A 20,560-nucleotide genomic window follows, 5' to 3' on the forward strand; every position below is an offset into this window, starting at 1 on the left:
TATGCATGTTGTAGAGACGAGGGAGGTGTGAAAAAATGATGACATTAGCTGGCCACTGACACTGACACAGGCACACACACACACACACGCACAGGCACACGCACACGCACACGCACACGCACACACACACACACACACAAAGCATAGACGCAACAATGGCTCAAACAAGTGTGACACACAAAAAAAACACACTCTTCCCCACACTGCGGATGTGTGACATTCCTTTGGCTTAAAAAAAAATATATATATATATATATATATATATATATATATATATATACACAGAGAGAGAGAGAGAGAGAGAGAGAGAGAGGGAAAAAAAATACCGGAGAGAAAACAGTGGAGCGGGTGGGAGAGAGATGATGAGATAAGAAATGAACGGCACCTCTTTTCTGCCCCCCTCTCCATCAGCCAATCCTTCTTCTTACCAGGACAGGTGGTCCCTAAACACCTCCATCTTCCCCGTCAACAGGAGGGGGGGAGGAGGTGGTTTCTGAATCTATTTAACCATCCGACAAGCAGTTCTTAAAATGTACCTGTTTGCTTATTCACACAAAAACCTACCATCATTGATTCAATTGCACTAAAAAGCCAGGTTTGAACAAAGCAAGTTTGGGTGAGAATGTGCTCTATTGTGTTGTTTTACTGAAACAACTTGACATGTAGGTGCGATGGGAAGCTGCAACAAAGAAAGGAGGGTGAAAGAGGGAAAGAGAGAGAATACAACACAAACCGAATAGCTGGGGTGTTTTTACACACATACACACACAGCATGCAGGCCTGTGTTTTTTAACACTGAAGAGGAAGTTTTGGCCTTAAATTGAACCACCTGGGACATATAGCACCAATGACCAATATATCTTCATGAGACAATTTTGGTTTCCAAGGAAAAGCTGAGAATTTACCACAATGATATTTTCGTCACACTAAACCCACGAAACCCAAAATGACGACATTTCCTCAGGCAAATAAACCACTGCACCCGAATTCACTTAGAAAATGAAACATTACCAGAGCTATGCAAAGACCGTCCATTTCACTACAGCATTACAGACTGTCAGTCATTTAGCTCTGCTGAAAAAGAAAACTCCATAATATCAGAGGAAGAAGCACCTTGTGTTCAGCAGCATTGTTTCTGATTAACAGCACTGCAATTAGTTCAATTTGAACTTAAAACAACAACACCAACTCATGCTGCCTCTAACGTTTCTCTTAACCTTTTGAGGAACTTAAAAGAATTTTATTTGCTTTTCCCAATTTATTTAGCTTTTATTGGCCCTTTTTTGGGGGGTTTTGGGCGGTGTTACTCGTCCCCTAAAAGCCCATCCCGTGGTTGTACTTTCTGACGCCTCAGGCACCAGCCAGGGGGAATTTGCGGTGCCGGACCAGTTACTGACTTGTGTGATATGAGCTTCCATTGAGACTGCAACAAGCACTTGTCATCTGTAGTATGAATATTAGGACTTGGGATAATAGTGAAATGTAAGTGAACAAACAGAAAATGGGTTTGTTGTAGAGATGGGTACCAAATCTGGTACTTTTTTGGGAACCGATCGAATTATGTCGGTACAACCGAGGACCGATTCACATTAAAATAAACTGTGCAAAATTTCGGTACCTATCAGTGCAACTTCATCTGTTCTGGCTATGGCTGGGACAGTATGACAATGTGGAAGGAAATCCACGCGGTATACCGCAACGCCTTTACAAGCGTAGCGTAAGTTAGAGCGAGAATGGCAGGGGGCCTTAAGTGAGGGACGTCAGTGCCTGTGTGGTCGCGCATAGAGAGCGAGCGGTCACGGAGAGTAGCGTACGAGGGCCACTGTTAGGAAAACAGAGAGGAAAAATTGTTAGTAAAGTTGATGAGTTAAAAGTTAACAATAAAACAACAAGCTAGAGCTTCTCAAGACACTTCTCTATTGTCAACCTTACAAGATATGTTGCAGCCATAGACTGTAGAGAAAGCACGGTGTTTTCATTTCAGCTCAATGTGAGAGTCTTTAATGAGTTTTTCTGGGCCACAATGGTACCTCTCATCTCCGTTGATCCATTCCACAGACAGTTCAGAAAGCTCCTTTGTCAATAAAGTAAAATAAATAAAACAGTTTGCCGACAATGCCGAGTGCAGCCCGACTAGCAGCTAAGCAGACAGAAAGCAGAGAGGGCGACTCGGCAGTTCACTAACTCGTTGCTCTCTCTACCAAAAGAGCTCAACAGTCCCGCCCACAGCTGGTTCCAGAAATAAAAATACAATACAATTTCTCCATTGCCAATTGGAGTATAAGCCATAAAATCATAACCGTTGATAGTAGACTTAAAACCAGCTACGGCATAAGTGATTGTATATGCTCATATACACGCACGCACGCATCTGGGGTTTTCTGTAACAAATTTTGGGTACTATTTGTTTTTGGAGAATTCTACAAGCAGCAATACCACTAGCCAATAGCCAGACCCTCCTCCGCAGCGCTGTGAAGGAAGGTCTGGCAACGTGAGACTACACGATTGGCAAACCGCAGGACGATGTTGCTTCACGTTTCTCCAAAAGTTGAATCTACCTAACTTCACTGTTTGTTTTTGTTTTTTTTAATTTGACAGATTCTTTAGTCCTCTTTGTTGACATCTCTAACTTATTTTACACTGAATTTATCAAAAATATCTAGGTGCGTGTAAGAATAAGAGCTATTTATTTTGAATACCTTGCTACCTACAAAAGATAATGAAATGACACTGGAGCGGGTGCTTCAACTAACGCCATGCAGCTGTGAAGATATGATAGCTCCAAAATAATTTTTTTTTTTTCCTCACCAAAAGTCAACACAAGTAACCTTTCCAATATTTGAGCAAATCCTGTGATCAGATAGAGGAATGAACAGATGGAACAGGATGAAAATGAAACCTCTGTTCCACTCCACTGGCAGAGCGGTAACACTTAAAACACAAAAGACATATGCCTAACTTAAAAAAAAAATTGATTGGAACACAGAATTTATATCTTTGTGTCTCTGGTGGGTCTGTGCCGACATACAGCTAAGATATAGATTACACGTTCATAAAAGTCCCATATCTGCTCTGACTTTTGGACAAAGTTTGGTCCTTTAAAGCTTTTTAGATGCGGTGTATTTTCTGCCTCATGCTGTTTTTCACTGCTTGCTGAGACATGTTGCTTATTTTTCCCAAAACATCTGTAGTTGACTATGTCTAAACTGGCCCAAAACTTCAAGAAAAACATTATACAAACTAACAAACCTTGACTCTAAGAAGCACAAACATATAGATTCCCACCGGTCCTCCACAGAAATTTTTATAATTATAATTCTATTCTACTTTACAACTCCAACTGATACTTTATAAGATGTAGCTAGTGAGGATGCAGGTCAACTTTGAGACAGACCAATAAACAGCATATCAGGACATACCGTTTTTGTAAAATTAGTGGATATCCGTATTCAAGACTACATCAATAAAATCTAAAGATGCATCTTTTTCCTAACAGTTATGGCCGTCCGTTTCATACTTCGTCAGTGTTTTTGACACCTCCCAAGTGAGCTTTTTTAAAATAACTCCTCAGAGTGGATTAAATCAAACAGGCCTTTTAGTGTGAGCAAGGGAACAGAGTTTTTCAACAAAGGTGGGCTACTTGTAAGCCTCCTAAGATGTGGTCAGCTCTGTATGGCAGAAAAATCACTTAAACTTATTTTAAATGTCTATGTAATCAATCACATATTGTGCTTAAGATAAGTGATCAAGTTACTTTTATACTGCTGCAAAAAGAAAAAAGGAGGATGATATTTAAACTAATATCTTCACAAAAATGGCCAAAAAAATGTAATGTTTAGACTACAACATGTCATTTTGTAATTTGCCGGTTTACTGTGAACATTGTCCTTTTTTTCACTTTGAGCTTGACTTGACTGATTCTTGTCAGACTGGAAAGAGGTGGTGTGTAGGATGATCATTTGGCGAATCCAGAGCTGGTGGGAATGACTGATGGAGGGATAAAGAGAAGGGGGATGGGGAGAGAGGGAGAGAGCAGCTGAGCCTCTGAACCAAATGAAATTCTCCACAGCTCCAGTTTTTGCCATCAGTTTGGTATGACTGGTCACATTAGAGTAAATGAGACACCCATGAGCCTCAGCCACCTATGAAGAGGAAACTAGTCGGAGGCACAAATTAGAGCTGTGCCAAATTCAAAAGGCTTCGTCGATGCATTGGGACCAAAACACCTCGCTGTAGTTGCCAAAAACATCTCAAATGTAACCAGAATTAAAAAAAAAACTAATCAGACTGCTTCTTATTTTCTTGATTCATTGTTTGACCTAAATAATGGGTTTCCCAGAGCCTTAAGTGAGATTAACAACCCCAAACCCAAACATATTCGTTTTACAATAATGTAAACAGACAAAATGAGCAAATCCTCAAAAGCTGGAACCAGATAATACTTTTATTTTTCTGTCAATCCCAATTCTAAGTCTTAGGTGCAGATCCCAAGCTGGATGTGAAATGTGGCAAAAACAGCAAAAAGGCGTCCTAAACAGCGAAAACTAAATACCTCTCAGATTTAATGATTGTAATTGGAGTTCTTTAGCAAGTTTTGTTTTTAATCTATTATTATTATATATATTCCGGAACGTTTTTGACACAGATATGGTAAATATCCAAAATTATGCAAAACTGCATATTCATTGTACTGAAAAAAAAAATCAATTTTCTGGGGAAAGATCCCTAAATCCTTCTGCCAAATTTGCGCACCTAATTCTTCCACAAACCTGGGGAATAAACTGCAAAGTGATCAACTGCAGCTTTAGTTTCTACAAAACGTAATCTTTAGCGTCCACTTGCTCTTGCTGCAGGTAATTCATTTTTTCTCCTCAAGTTTTTCTGTACACAGACTTGGATCTTTGCTCATGCTTTGTACTGATAATTTAACTGGGAGAGTTTTGTGCCCGCCCAAGTCTTGGGAAGTGCTCCAAAAATCAATTAACATGTCAAGATATTAATGACAATTTTGACTTCCAGGATGCCTAAAATAACGCCTCCCACTTCTCAACTCTATTGCAGAAATATTTATTTGACTGACGGATTGCATGCCTAATGTGTGCGAGAGATTCAAAATGACCCTACTGCATCTGTCAGATGCTTGGCTGTTATTAAAACATCTTTACACACAGCTTACTTACTTACGGCCCTATGATTTCTGTGATGCGGAAAACACGGACGGAAACAGAATTATCTGATCCACGTGGCATTGACGCGGAATTTGCATATACTTTGTTGACATTTTTATTTATCAACTTCCTTCTCATTTTTCAGTTTAAAACAACAAGCGTAGAAAGGTCTCTACCAAAACCGTAGCCAATTGGCCTTGTTAAATATGTTGCCTAGTAACCATACTTCGTCATGTTCACGTTGTGTGTTGCGTGGGAAAAACAATGTCGAAGCGAGGGGCTCCTGATAAACGAATGGTGGCAAAAAAAAATGAAACTCTCAATTGACTGCTAAATATCGGGCTGAAAAATTCCCCAACAACTACTATGAGTTGAGCTGGGTAATATATCAATATTACATCAATATGGTTATATGTGACTGGATATCGGCTTAGATTTTGGATATCGTGTTGTCTTTTCTGGTTTTAAAGACTGAATTACAGTAAAGTGATGTCATTTTCTGAACTTACCAGACTGTTGTAACTCTTCTATTATTTGCCTTTACCCACTTAGTCATTATATCCACATTACGGATGATTATTTATCAAAAATCTCCTTGTGTAAATATTTAGTGAAAGCACCAATAGTCAACTCTACAATATCATTCCGGTATCAATATCAAGGTATTTGGTAAAGAATATCATGATTTTTGATTTTCTCCATATCGCCCAACCCTACCTATGAGTCTGGACAACAACTGGTTTGTAAGGTTTATCAACATACAATCAACTGGACCTGCAAAGACACATGTAACAATCATTTGAAATAAAAATCCCCAAAACAACGCTAAATCCCTCCAGGTTACCATTGAGGCAACGAAAAAAATCAATAGATGCAAGACGACAGTTTGTGGAAGATTTTGATGCTACGTGTGCTATAGCTGACGTAGCGCATGAAAAAATGACGAGCATACGTCTGTTTCTTGTTAAACATTGCAAGCAGGGAGGCACGCTCCCAGAGGACGCCAGCAGCATCAGACAGACCCCCCAGCACATGCAAGAGTGCTGCAAGAGATCCGTTGAAAGAAAATCCTTGTTGTTGTCGACAAAACCTCTGACAACCAAGACCGCAGTGTCCTCAACATTCTCGTTAATGGCACTGAGTTTTTAAAAGTCATTTACTGCTTAGAAGTGAAAAGAAAAGTAAATCCGAAAAATCCGGAGGGCAAAAAAAAATTATTCCAAACAAATGAAATTTGAAAAAAAGATATAACTGATTTAATAGGGCCCTACTTACTGAAATATAAAAACCAACTCTTGCAGTCTCGCTTAAGGCAACCTTGATTGAAGAAATTATCAAAAATGTTTTTTCCCTACTGAAATTAAGGAATTAAAGTGTTGGAAAAACTGAAATTAACATATACTGCATTTACACCTACTGTGCAATGTCAAAACGTTTCCATTGTAATATGGTTTATTACTGTATAATCCACGATGGTGTAGGTGCATATTATTTGTCTTGTTTTTATTGTTATTTTGGTTTTCTGCTGCAGTACCGGGAGCTCTTTTACTAGAGCTGGCTCATTAACATCAGGGAAACAACTGAAGCCAATTTAATTCCCATATTTCTTGCATCTTCAGGAGATTTTTCAAAGGTGTGTTTGCCAATACCCGTGCAGTGAAATGGCAGAGGCGAGCAAAACGAGCGGGCACGTTTGTGCGCACACCGTTACTCGGAATATTACTTCCCAAAGTGCGTTTACTTTGAAACAAACTGGAAGAACTACAGCTAGTTTCATCCCACATGTGCACCTCATCAAGAAGGCCCCGGGACCCCCACTGACTCTGACAGACTCTTAACCCCCAACCCACAGTCACTACACGTTACATTAACACACATCCTGACTATTTCACATATTATTTATACTATGAACTTTTGCACATCCCATGATAAATATTTTTTACAGCCTTCCTTCTTTCCCTTACTAAAACAGTGATGTTGCACACATATTATAGTGCCTTTATACATCCCTTTTATTGGAATATATCTATGCTGTTATGTTCTTGACTGTAGCAATACTTTGCTTTATTTTTTATACCCTTTTTAATATGTTTATTGTTTACTGTATGCACCTAACACACCCAGGCTAATTCCTTGCAAGCGTAAACCTGTTTGGTAATAAATCTGAGATTAACTGTCTGAAATTGTCTTTATCGTGATTCATTGAATCACACAAAATCAGCAAACACATTTTAAAAGGGGAAAATTACTACAAACAAGTGCAACCTGGGAATTCACACGAATACACACACACACACAGACTAACAATTTCACGGTTATCATGCGAGGTACTTCAGTTCAAAGAGTACAGTCACAAAGACGGTGAATGCATGCCACATAGAGTTAGCATGCGAGGAAGAACATGTTCACACACACACACAGATCATTAACCTCAAATGAGCAGGCCAAATGGCTGTTGTGTGTGCAAAAACCTCAAATGCATGCATTTAGTGATGTGATTATCATATGACATGCCACAACTATTAGCCTGTGTATGTGAATAAATCTGCTCTAGCTAGCTTAAAACCAGCCTTTTCACACGGCTGACAGAGATCATCATCCTAGTAGGAGTTTGCTTATTGTATGTACATTTTAGTTTTTATTTCACACTTGCTTGCTTTGCCCATGCTAATAAAGCCCATATGAATTGTACTGAATTGATTAAAAAAATATGTTTGTTAATGATTATTTTAACCTATGCTGAGAAAGAAATCGTTGGATAAACGATTAAAAAGTCCTCATATAAATTTAGCCTGCAAAGGAAAGCAGATTTTGGCTAACCTTTTCCACATTGCCTAAGGTGATAAATAAATATTTGTCCCTCCTCATGATGATACTAAGAAGTAATGCAGTAAATGTGTAGACCAGACCTTGTTTTAGACTGTAACTTGCAGCCTTCCGCAATTTGATGTTACACTTAAAGGGAGATTTCACTGCTGGAAAGATGAATATGTATTTAAACTGGTTCATTTATGTAGTAGCAATGTGAAATTGTTTTAGAAATTGGTGTCTTCTAGACCGAGAAAAGACAGAAAATGTATTTTTGGCCCATGTGAAAGAAAGACAACAACTCCAAGAATTGACTTGCTTTGCATCCCCACGAGGCCACTCCCGAGCCACGCCTACCGGTTACAGATAGCAGTCAAGTCAAGAGGATTTTACTGTCATTTCAACCATGTACACTGTATAGTCAAACAAAACGTTTCACTGTGGTTCAAGTGGTGTTACACATTTAAAATCTATAAAAACAACATTTTATTTAAAAAAAACATAAAAACTACATACTACAGTCTACATTAAGTGCACACACATTACAGACTATCCATGAGTGCAATTACTACTTAAAGTAGAGCATTTAAGACAGGCAAGGGACACGACAGACAACAGACAACATGGCATAAGTAGACTTGTAACATAGCACGGATCGCTGTTGAAGGTAGAATATAAGAACTAAAGATTTGCCTGGTTGAAATCAGCTACAATAAATAGTCCATCCAGATGTGCTCCATAAAGTTTAGCTAACACATTGGTAGCATTAGCGCTTGTGGGATGTAAACGCCGAGTGTAAACACAGCCGTGAAGATGCGTGGAATGTAGAATGGTTGGCATTTAGCAGTCACAAGCTCCACCAGCGGTTAGCACCGTATTATTGTACCAGTCAGCGTTAACATATAAACAGCAAACCTCAACGCGTTGTACCCGCCAGAGCAGCATCTGCATCTCGGAAGGCTAGAAGGTCTGATAGCTAGATAGCGAAGTCTGGTACAGTGATGTTCAGCCATGTTTCCACAAAAACTAAAATACAGCAGTCTCTAAACTCGCGTTGGGAGTTTCCTTGAAGTTGGATGTAGTCCAGTTTGTTGTCTAATGAGCGAACATTTGCAAGTAGGATGGGCGGGACAGGTGGCTATCTAGCGTTAGCTTTCCACCTAGCTGGAACTCTTAACCTCGTTCCCTCATTTCCACTTTCTCGCACACCGCTTTCGATTTCCCCTTCCCCATCGAGCAACACCGCATAAAGTAACCTGCGAAGTCACCAATCTGCACCAGTGGTACACATGTGTGGTAGTTTGAATGCACATAATAGCAAGGCTGCTGCTGAAAAGGTCATTGCCAGACAAACTCTTTACATTCTAATGCAGCAGCTGCTCTGGCCGCCTCTGTATTGGGGCTCGTACAGGTAGCAAAAGCCCTGGATTCGCACACCAGATCTTCAAAATACCCTTCTGCATATCATCTTTAAAACTACCTTTTGCCATCCTGATTAGCCAACAAAAGCATTAATTCATTACTCAGCTTTCTCCACAGAGCAATAGCTGGTTAGCCTGGCTTTGGAATGGCTGACACTATTTTGAAATTCTGGGCAGGTTGAAAACACGCGGAACTAGCTTGTTGTACTATGGCTGTAGCCTACAGCATCGGGCAAAGAATTACTCCAATGACGCTAAATGCCGATTTTTGCGTCATCAAAGGCTTTTTTCCAGACACGCAATAGAGAGATGCCTCGTCTCAGTGGGACGTGAGGGAGGGCAGAATGGTCATTCAAAAATACTACCGGGTTTCTATGATACAAAGCTTAATGCTAATTGGTGAAGTATCCCTTTAACTCTTGGATGGTATTCGGGTCAAATTGACCCATTTCAAAAAATTCAATGGCCTTACCTAATTTTCTGTGATGAACATGTATTCCTGACTCATTTCAGAAAATTATTATGGATATGACCACTTATGTTTTTTTCAGAGTGGATTTTTAACATGAATTATAACCTTATGACAAAAAACTAATCACACTTCAGTAAAGACTGATTGCATTCCCTAAACATGTATATTATCTCAATTGTTTGAAATTGAGATAAAGACAATATTTGTTAATAGATTATGAAGTAAAATTTGATTTCAGAATTGTTTTTGAAACCCCAAATAATTACGGGTCAATTTGACCCAAGGGACACAAAAGTGAAGACAACACAAGGGTTAAAAAGCATCACCATTTAGTCTGAATACACTGGCAGTCATCTTAAGGTCCCCTGCAACTTCATGTTTCCATGTGCTGCATGTTTTTACTGATTGAGGATGCTCGAATTGCAATCAAGCAACTCTGGGGGAAACTGGTGGCAGAGGTTACTGGTTTAAGAAAAACCTCAATGAAGGCACAATCAACATCTTCAGAGAAATCAGGATGCTGTTTGACTGAAAGATGTTTTTTTAATTGCACAGGATGACAGGATTCTACGTATATGCTGTAGATTCACAAGTAGGGATTGGTATCGACACAATAACAGCATCCCACCGGTTTGCCAGTAGAAAGCTTTTTAATGTGAAGCGACAAGATTAGGAAATGTTTGGTTTACATAAGCAGTAAGCAATAACAGACGATTCGGCTTAAAGCAATCAGTAAAGAGTGAAAAATAAGGTTGAAACCACAGAGATTTAGGTAGAAACTCCCAATGTACCGAGAGTGGAACACAGAGTAAGACTTAAAAAAAAATCTGAATCTCTCTCTCTAGGCTAGGACAGGAAAGAGACTGCGGCGTGTTGGCCGTGGTTGGCCCGGCTACCTAGCTGGACCACAGCAGAGCGGCAATTGGTTTGGTCCCGGTGTTTGCTAAAAATGACCGACCCGGGATCATGGAAAAACCCCTATTAGAAACAGGTAACCTGGCTACGAATGCATATGGGAAAATCAGTGAACAATGAAGTGTAAACAGAAGTGCTAAGTCACATGTGCACACTTTGTTTCTCTTGCTCTCTCCTCAGTATTTGGTTAAATGATGCTTAAACGTCAAAATGATTACATATAATTTCCATCCCCAACGGAGAAACTGTTTACCTAAGGCTGCCGGTTCAACCCCTGATGGAGAAAAGAAGCCATGATCTATTAACATCAACTGCCAATGCACGTTTAACCCGTGTGTCACAGTGTCAGACTGAATGGGGTATAATAGAAGTCTAGAACCTTCGCTAGTATCCCCTAGAGGCAATGCTGGTTATTAACCTAACCAAACCAAAGTACAGGCTCTACCAACCAAAACCCTTTTTCCTTTGAGCTCCACCTTTACTAGCGTGGATAAAAGAATCTGCTGCACATTACTTGGTTTTAAGGAGGTGAACAGTAATGCAGTTATTTCTGAGTCCCAGGAGAGTGGAAGATGGTGAGGCTAATAATGTTGTGCCAAACAGTTTCTACAAAGGTTCTGCAGGATGTGTGTGAGTGTGCGGAGGTTGTGTAGGCGGATGGGGGAGGAGCTTGCACACTACCTGGCCATTATATAAGCTTGCACTCTCAGCTAGAGGGCTCTGTATGGAGTGCCAACTCCCTCCCCATCCTCCTCCCCTCTGTCCTCCCATCCCCCCACCTCTTAGCCTTCCAGCTACTCTGACTCAGGCTTAATTCTGAAATACCTCCGCTGTTGTTTTCTCTCCCTCCTGCCTCTGTGGCATCACAATCATGGTGTGCATAGTGGATCAAACAAAAGTCAGGGTTTGGAACTTAAACACGGATTGGGCCTTTCCTTCCCCAAGCACAATCAGGGCATGCAACCGGGCTGGACAGACTTCAGAATGAATTCTTCTGAAGTCATTTGCCCGTTAAATGCTGTGCCATCACACCTGAGCCTACAGAGGTCTAGTCCCAGCTTGCCACAGGCAGATGGTGAATGTGAAGCATGCCCCATTCGATGCTGAACATCACACAGATCTGATGATAAGGGAGGTTTTTAATCTGATGCCAAAACAGTGCAGGACCATGCTGCTGGTAGCAACCAAACAACACAGATGTGCTGCCATGTATGTGGACAAAGACAGTTGGCAGGAAAAACTCTAACTGACTAAGAAGTATGATGGAATTATGGTTCAAACAATTAAGCACGGGCAAAACACCTGTTAGATTATCACAGACTCACTAAAGAAAGAAGGAAGGATCAAAAGCTAAAACGGCTAAAAACAAAAGGCATTAGACACCAAAAGTCCCACTGCACTGGTCTAGTGAGAAAATGAAGAAGAGTAGGAAGACACTCATTGAGTTGCACTCTCCTTCCCTTTTAATCCTGCGAAGTTGGGGGAGGTCAGCAGACGACGAGACGTAGGGGAATTGTAGAGACAGTAGCCTGAGGATGCCAGCTGTGCAGCAAACATGTTTCAGGTAAAGAGCACAGATGCCTTTATAATGTTAGAGTTTAACATTGAGTTGATTCTGTTACTGTGGTCTAGTCCTAGGATTCTTTCAAAGGAGGCAGCCTAGATCAGTGATGCGGCATATTAGTATTTTATCGAACGTTAGCATTATGGAATTTTACTGATGGTATCAGGTACACACTGCTAGTATTACCATCAGATAAGCTGGGCATTGTACTGCACATTAGTGCTGCGTTGCAAGTACTTTTTACCATTAATCAGTGATGAAATATCACCTTGACCTAAATGACACTAATACTCCTGCAACCATCTTGTTAACTGTGCTCTTCAGCCAACTTTCACGCCACACGCTGAACTAATCGATTAGTCAAAATTAAGAAAATAGAACCACCATCTCAGAAAAATCTATTCATTAGTATTATTACAGGCACTATTAGGTATGTTTAGTTTGGTTCATTATCGATTCGTTGGGTCTTAATCTGGCTAAGTCACTTGAAGAAAAAAAACCTTTGAAACATGGCAAAAAAGGAGAAAACTGAAAGAGGAGAAAACTGCTTGACCAAAATCTTTAGTTGTATGGCAGCACTTCAAATAAAATTCTTTAAAAAATTAGAAACCTGCAGTCTTTGTAAGATAGAAATGGCATGGCAGGACAGCACCACAGTAATGAGGGAGCACCTGAAACGAAAACATGTTGGAGCCATGGACGAAAGGGACTCAACAGCAGGGTGAGTTACTAGTAAACGACATGCGTAGCGTTTTGAAATGAAGACTCGTTTGTCCTACAGAGTTCCTCTTGTTTTTAATAGTCACGTGTTTGCTTGCGATCCAGCATAAAAGGCCTATTAATTCAAATTCACCTCAATATCGTATGACAAGTGTATTTAACTTTTGTGATAAGAGTACAGTATCGTAGACGCAGTAAAGTTAACGTTTGTCTAGCAAGCTATTTCAGACTACCCGGTACAGCTAATCACTTACTACAGTTTTGGCAATTTAAAGTGCACATATTATAAAAAAAACTTTTTCTGGGATTTGGGGTGTTATTTTCTATCTCTGGTCCACACACATACAAACTTGGAAAAAAAAACTCTCCATGCTGTTTTGAGTGAGATACGGGTTCTAAATGTCCTCTGCCTTCAGTCTCCGGGTGACCTGTTCAAAATCTCCACCGCTTTCTACTAGCTAGCCAGGACGAGGTGGCTAATCGTAGCATGCTAGTGCTAGCATGCTAGGTAGTTCACCATAATCTCCAAAAGAACTACTTCCATGTCCCTTTTCTGCAGGTAGGGCACATTGTTTAGAAGAAGTCTCCCAGCTAATCCTGCCTTGTACCGACCAAAGTTGGTGAAAGAGTTATCTAGCTGATGTGATCTTACCTAGCTACTGAGCATGTGCGACTCCCAACAAAGATAGTATAGAAGTGAGATGTCTCACTTTCTAGCTAAAACAAGTGAGATGTCTCAATCTGTAGCTAAAACAGACACCCTAAGATACAGGGTGAAAACAAGATCTGCAGCAATGTGCAGTACAACAAAAATATATGGTGTTTAAAAAAAAAAACTGAAACTATGTAAATCTATTCTGGTACAACCTCAAAATACAATTATGAACCTGAAAATGAGCATAATATGGGCACTCTAATGATGACTATATCTCAGTGTTCATTTCCTGACATTGAGTCAGAATGAGACACTACTGTATGTAGGACTGGGTACAGAGAACAGGTGCTAATAAGGCATCAGTGCCTTAACAACCGGTATCTACCGGACCAAACAGCAAAGCCGATTTTGTTACCTCATTTTGATGCCACTGATATGCCTGCGCTAGGGCTGAACAACATTGTGTTTTAGCATTGACATCGCGATGTGTGCATGCACGATAGTCATATCTTTGAAACATGCGAAGTGAAGAAGCGTAGCACCATCGGCAGCACACATTTTACATGGATTTTTTTAATGGTTTGCTGCTGGGGTGACATGCACGCTGTGATTGGTTCGTTGTGCCGCTGCTCACAGCTCATATTCTCTGGCAGTCCTGTAGCTAAAAATGAGCGATGAAGAGGTTCCGCTACAAAAAATGATTGTTTTTACCAAAAATAAAGTCAAAATCGTCTATTTGGACTATTTTGGCTATACTTTGTCAGAAGTGTTGTAAAGTTGTGCCCACAAAACAAGGAAACAACACCAATTTTTCTGATCACTTCAATCGGCTCAACAAAGCTCTTTACGATGAATACAAAGTCAAATCAGGATGTCAAACAAAACAACAAATTATTTGCAGTGCCTTTGCCAGTGTGACACCTTACAAGAAAGGCTTTCAACGACAGAAATACTTAAAGGAGAATTCCGGTCAATTTCAACACGTAGCTCTGTTGTTTGGGGAGTGCTGTCAGTAGAGAGAAAAATGAAAGAATCAATGCTGCCTACACCGTGTTAGCCTCCTGCTAGTTAGCACCCAACAGGCTTTAACAGGGCAAGTTTTAAATGTGTTTTAGCGTCTAAACATGTTCAAAATGTCATTAATAGTGCTTGCCCATGTGCAGTGATTCCTTCTGAGGGATTAAGTGAATCTGCTGTAGATGTGACGGAAAGGCATAAAAGTTTCGTTACTCAATACCTGTTTATTTGCTGCAACGCTAGTCGATTGTCAAACTCATACAATCCAATGTTCCAAGATGTATTTTTTCCACAAAAAAACAATTTGTTGTTGTTATGTCCTTAGTAATGACTATGTAGAAACAGGCTGTAACCTGACACCACAGTGGAGCCAGGAGAGCAGCCAGCGGCAGCAGGTCAAAAGTTCAAGACTGTTGCTTAGTTACCTGCACATGCACATAGCGCTTGAACTCTAGAACTGCCGCTGTCCAAGTTTTCAATCATCTTCAAAAATATGAAAAAAAAACAAACATCTAAAGGTGGTACATGATTTTCTTTTGGTGGGGGGAACTCAACATAACACAGGCTCAATCTGTATGTGAAAGCAATTATCAATTAAAACGTGCAACGTATAAAGGCCTCCCAACTTCCATTTCAAATGATTGTTTCTATTTGGGTAACCCATGGAGTAGGTGCTATTAGGCAACACAATGTGTAACATCCAGCACCAAGGTACAGCACATAAAACTAAGCTGCAGCAGATCTTGATGCATGTCACACACAAAAACATATGCCACATTGCTGCTAATCACAAGAGAATTATGAGTCAATAATGACCAAAGTGACAGATTTATGAACCTCAAGGTGATGGTCTAAGAAACACACCAGACTCCTAAAGCCTGCAGAAGGATAAAGAAATATTCTATGACGACAGACTTTTCCCAAGGAATTATTAATTTTCCTTCTTGATTGAAAGCAACACTTCTTTGATATTCCAACATTTAAAAGCCTCAAAACAGATCTGCCAGGAGGCCGGCCAGTAACGTGCCAGTCTTTCTTTCTCCAGTTGGAAACACAATTGAGCTCCAAACTGCTACCTACCCATGTCTGTCTCAAATGTGACATGTTTCCACGGCAACAGGACTGTAACAAAATCACCACAGGAGTTAAGAAAAAGCTCCATCTTGTCGAAGCCTAAGTCGATGGCTGCAGACAAGATGTGCTCTCACAGGGGAAAAAAAAAAACGACAATATTAAGAGCTTACAGGAATATATGTAAGCTTTTAACTGTCGACACATGTTTGGTATCTTTGTCTGTTATCCTGTTTGATAACCTTCACTAAATGTTGGGAACCAGGAAAAGGACAAGAAACTCTGTACAAATGGTTCAACGCTAAACACCTCCGAGATCTGTGCAGCAGATGCATCCAACGTCTGTTTCATGTTTCACATTGGGAGCTTCTCTACATTCTGCTCTTCACTGCCATACATCTTAAATCCATCACCTATCTAGGCCTCTAACAGTTCCAAATTTGCTGGACAAGTAGTGTCTAAGAAATACAAGAGATTAACAATTGAATTGTCACTTTTAGTGATATATTACATACTTTACTTATTTATTACTTTTTCAAACATTTAGAAGTTGAAATGAATCCCAGGATACATCTTTTGTTATATCCCTGTTATGTGTCCCAGATACGCAGATGTACAGCCTACGAAGTTAACCACGCCTCTTTAATATCATATAACATTGTATTTTTTGTTTAATAAACAAAAAATGGTCCGACCAATAATCACTAATATGATTACAATTTGGCACATCTACACAAAATCAACAATTACCATCAACAGTCATACCTCCAAATCCTTGATTCAATTACATTTTCGATAAGGTCACGGCTCGAGTTACAATTTCTACATTCATTTTTTTTAAAGCACAGGTTGCTATGCAAGTTTTACACTAGACTTTCATACAATACATCTGACCTTTGATCGCAATGTCAAATTTAAAGGTGCCCTGCCACACAAAACCCTTTTTTACTTACATTTTTTGAAATAGGATAGGTCCATATGTGTTTGTGTTATGTTGTGAATGTGAAAATGAACAGTTACCTCCTCTGTCACCTCTAGCCACTGGAAAGAAACAAGCAAAGAAATCAGGCCAATTACAACAGCTGGTCAGTCAGAAGACCTAAAAAACAACTACAAAATTAAAACTAAAATGCTAACAAGGGTAAATCGATATCACGATTTATAACAATTAATCGTGCTGGCCTAATCCAAACAATAATGTGACCAATCTCACTTAAAAGAAAACTTCATTTATGTCAAAAAATTGCGGTTACACAATTATTAAATAATTGTTACAGGCCTACACCTGCAAGATTTTTACATTTCCAGTGCTTGTGTGTCTGAAATGAAAAAACTCCTAGTCACCAAGTACGAGCTTGAAACACACACAAACATCTGCAAGTGCATGTAAGCTTTAAATACACCAACAGCTGAGAACGGTTATCATTCATTCTGGTGACTTCCAACGTCTAATTCTCTTTAACCTGAAAATGAACTGCAGTGATAATGGTAATGACAGCTAGCGCAATAGGCAGGTGTTGAAAGGATGTAGAGGAGCAGAGAAGAGGGCCTGTATCATTAGGGATTAACCTAGCCACAGGCTCTACAAATAGACTGTCTCCACCTATAAGCCGCCAGAGCACAGACAGTTATTTGTATTGCCAGGTTGCCGCTGCTGCAGCGCCAGAGAACAGAGACGACAGTTCAAAGAAGTTGAGGCAGATTGGGTCCTGTGAAACAAAACGCGATGCAACAGAACACACTCGGGGGGCCCGGCAACATCAGAGGCTTTCACAAGCGCCGGTTTGGCTTAAGATGACTGGCATCGCAGATGCAGGCATCAATTCAGAGTATAAACTATAATAATAATATACAGCCTAAGGCAACCATGAACTAAAAGTTCACCAGTGCACTGCAAACCAAAATATATTACAGTAGATGAAAGGAAAGCACTCATTTTGTTTTGTTTTTAAGCGTGAATCTCAAATATTTCCTTACTGTATGCTCTCAGTTGTGAACATCTGCAGCTGCTTTTCTTTAGTAAACTCAATATTTTTTGTTTTTTTCACCGTTTGTCGGATAAAACATGAAATTTAAAGATGTCGCCTTGGGCTCTGAGAAACTGATCAGTAACTATTTTCTGACATTTTATAGACCAAATGATTCAGATTATTCATCTTAATAATGCAAACACTCATTTGTACTGCAAAGCTGAAGCCCTACTGCAAAGTTACAGATGTTTTTGGAACATGTGTAAATTAGGTCATTTTGACTGAAATCGTAACAACGCAGGTAGGGCCGATCTGTGTCTACTTTAAATGAATCATTTAAATGATTGTCTGTACTGAAAACATGATGTTGGTTTCACAATTCTTGGACAGTTTATAGAAAAAATGAAATAAAAAATGTACATACATAAATAAAGTAAAGCAACTACAAATAATTAGTTGCAGCCCTGTATGCAGAGCAAATAGAGGCTATGTTTATATCCAAACAACCCTGTTAATTAATATTGTCTGCATCCAGAGCTTTCTGGTGGTCTGATGATTCCTGCCCCCGCTGTGGGTTTGCGGCCTTAGAACCAAGAGTCTCTACACCACATGGTGCATATGGACCGCACAGATACATTCACTCATTAAAATAACACATTCTTATCTCAGGTGTAAAACAGCAGTAAAAAGCCTTGATGTCCTGGGGCTGGTTTTTAATTTAATTTATTTTTTGGGAAATTCACTTAAAAGAGACAGATGGATCTTTATGGTTGCTGTAAGATTACAACATGAACATGTCTGCCATCCCCTTTTGTTGCATCAGTAGTACTGGTGGAACCTCGTATAATCAGGGTTGGGCCTCGTTTGGATTTTAATGATTCTGATTCCAATTCTTCATTTCGAATCCGGTTCTTGATTCAGATTCTTTGAGGGGTGGAGTTGAAATGGGTCAAATGCTTATTTCTCAAATAATAGGAACTTTTTATTTTTTATTCAATGGTTGGTTCCACTTTTACAGGGCCTTTTCAATGTAAACAAACAACACAACAAGCGTCTGGCTGCTTACATAGACCAAAACTTGCGCATGTTAAATTGGGAAGCGATGAGTGTTTGCAGAGATAATTCTTGGTCATTTGATTGAGACTTTGGAAAAAAATAAGACAAATGAGACAAAAAAAAACTACCCATGCCCAATGTGCTCACATGCTTGTTATGATCTCTTAGGGAAGGGATCTTCAACAGGAGGTCCGTGACCCCTAGGGGGCCTTCATAGTCAATACAGCTGGGCCTCCAAATTAAGGTTACGTTTTTTTTCCAAAAATTTGAAATATCCTAAACATTGAATCCAACATATTATTAGCAAACTGGCCTTTAGGTGAGGTAGTCACTAAGATCCACAGATACGGGTAATCCTAAAGATTTGCAGTGCCACATGTATGTTTAACATTAAAACATGATTTATAAAAATGTTCCAACAATTATTTGAATAGCTTAGTATTCTATGCAAAAAAGGTACAGTATAAAGGCTTTAGGCTGCCCTACATGTTACTGTAGGCTCAGTTTAATATGCAACATTTTATACAATATATGCAGTAAGGGGTGGGTTTCAGTTAAGTGGTCCTTGGCTTAAAAATCGTTGAAGATCCCCGTCTCAGGGTGTTGTCTTTTAAGACCATCAAAGACGATACTCTCTGCTAAAGGTGGTAATTCCTTGTTGGCTTGTTCAGGGGTCTCATCTCTGTGCATTTTGTCTGAATGAAATGTTTCAACAGACAAGGTTTAGCAACTTCCCCTATTTAACAATTAACGTTCAAAGCCCAGTATAACTCTTTCCTGGGAGTCATGTCGAGCTCAGGTTGGAGATCATTTCCCCACACAACTAAGAAAAAGATCATTTCAGAGATGATGCTGCTGACTCACGAAGATGAAATATCCCAACCAGCATTTCTAACATCTTCCTTTTTGTAGACCTCACTTATACAAGTACATTTTAAGAACAGTGACAAAAATAATCATTACACCAAATCAATCGAGGTTTAGTGATTGATATTTTTCGACTCTCACAGTTTTCCCACGTTTTAAAATTGCATCTCTGAATCAGTAAGGCCTCTGTCAGTTTGTTTGCTACCTTTAGTACTGTCATCCAGTTAGCCTATTTCGTCCTCAGGAATTCGTAAATGACTGTAATAACACTTTAAGCATGAGCCACATCAACCTGTAAATCACAACTAAACAAAGTCCTCAGGCCAGTTTGTCAGAGCCTGTTCCCGTACCTTCAGTAGTCGGATAAAGCTGTAAATAGGGCTGCACCATATGACCTACAATCAAAATCGCGATTAATTGCACATTTTACCTTGATAATGATAATTTTATTATTGTGATTCAACAACGCACACTGCAGATTTCATTGTAGTTTTGTACAAAGTTGTTTTTTGTATGATAAAAATGTGAATAGGATACAAAAATCAATTTCTTGATTGCGAATTAATTGGTTATTTCTAACTTTAAACCAGCAAGTTGCATTTAAAGCTCCTTTTTCTGCTTAAGGACAGCTAGGTGTAACTATATTGATGAGGACCAGTGAGTGAAATCGGCCGTCCGAGAGTTTACCGGCAGACACACAGCTGACAACCTGCCGGTGGAGGCGCTGGAGACAGGCTCGGACATACACGCCGCGGGCCGCTGTGGACTTGTGTCAGTCCTGGTTTCAGGAAAGTGGCTTCATGTGTCCAACAACGCACAGAACATCAACACCGGAACAAGACTACAGCTGTCTGCG

At 39.7% G+C, this 20,560-nt stretch overlaps 1 protein-coding gene and 1 long non-coding RNA gene across 2 annotated transcripts in view; both read right to left on the reverse strand.

Annotated features, from left to right (window-relative positions):
* Positions 1-20,560, reverse strand: part of LOC117950171 (E3 SUMO-protein ligase PIAS1-like) — a 58,632-nt gene that overhangs the window by 34,774 nt on the left and 3,298 nt on the right. The gene's annotated exons all lie outside the window — the stretch shown is intronic.
* Positions 12,242-20,546, reverse strand: LOC117950487. The gene is made up of 3 exons (XR_004657915.1): positions 20,400-20,546; positions 16,746-16,751; positions 12,242-12,253 (listed from the first exon to the last, which is right to left on the reverse strand). It is a non-coding gene; the product is annotated as an uncharacterized LOC117950487 (long non-coding RNA).

The sequence above is a fragment of the Etheostoma cragini genome, chromosome 1 (genome assembly GCF_013103735.1).
Source record: "Etheostoma cragini isolate CJK2018 chromosome 1, CSU_Ecrag_1.0, whole genome shotgun sequence".
In the NCBI taxonomy this organism is placed as follows: domain Eukaryota; kingdom Metazoa; phylum Chordata; class Actinopteri; order Perciformes; family Percidae; genus Etheostoma; species Etheostoma cragini.